Raw genomic sequence first — 430 nt, forward strand, 5'->3', positions numbered from 1 at the left:
TCTAATTATCATGCATGCATCCACTGACCACGGCACATTCACTCACTAACTGGGCAATAATGAATTTTCTTCTGTCAAGTCATTGTTTGTGGATTACACGCTTCATGGTTGGATGGCATCTGGACCACTCGCGCACACAATCGCCATGCTGCAATGACGAAGGACTTCCATTTGTACCTACAGGCGCTTCTAGTCGACAACACGGAGCTGTGAATGGAGCATCTTTGGGTGGAGCCAAGGCACTAGCGTGGATTAAGGCAAATTTGGACGTTCGTATTGGAGTGGTTGAAGTGGCTTCAGATGCAATGATTGGGGTAAAACAAAGTGCTAGCCTAACATCAAGCAGTCTTCGGTGCCACAGAAGCACCTACAGAGGTATAATTGCAGTAAGAGCTCGTGCCTACATGACAGATGGCTTCTCATCTATATG

Source organism: Echinococcus granulosus (genome assembly GCF_000524195.1).
Source record: "Echinococcus granulosus chromosome Unknown EG_S00507, whole genome shotgun sequence".
NCBI classification, from domain to species: Eukaryota; Metazoa; Platyhelminthes; class Cestoda; order Cyclophyllidea; family Taeniidae; genus Echinococcus; species Echinococcus granulosus.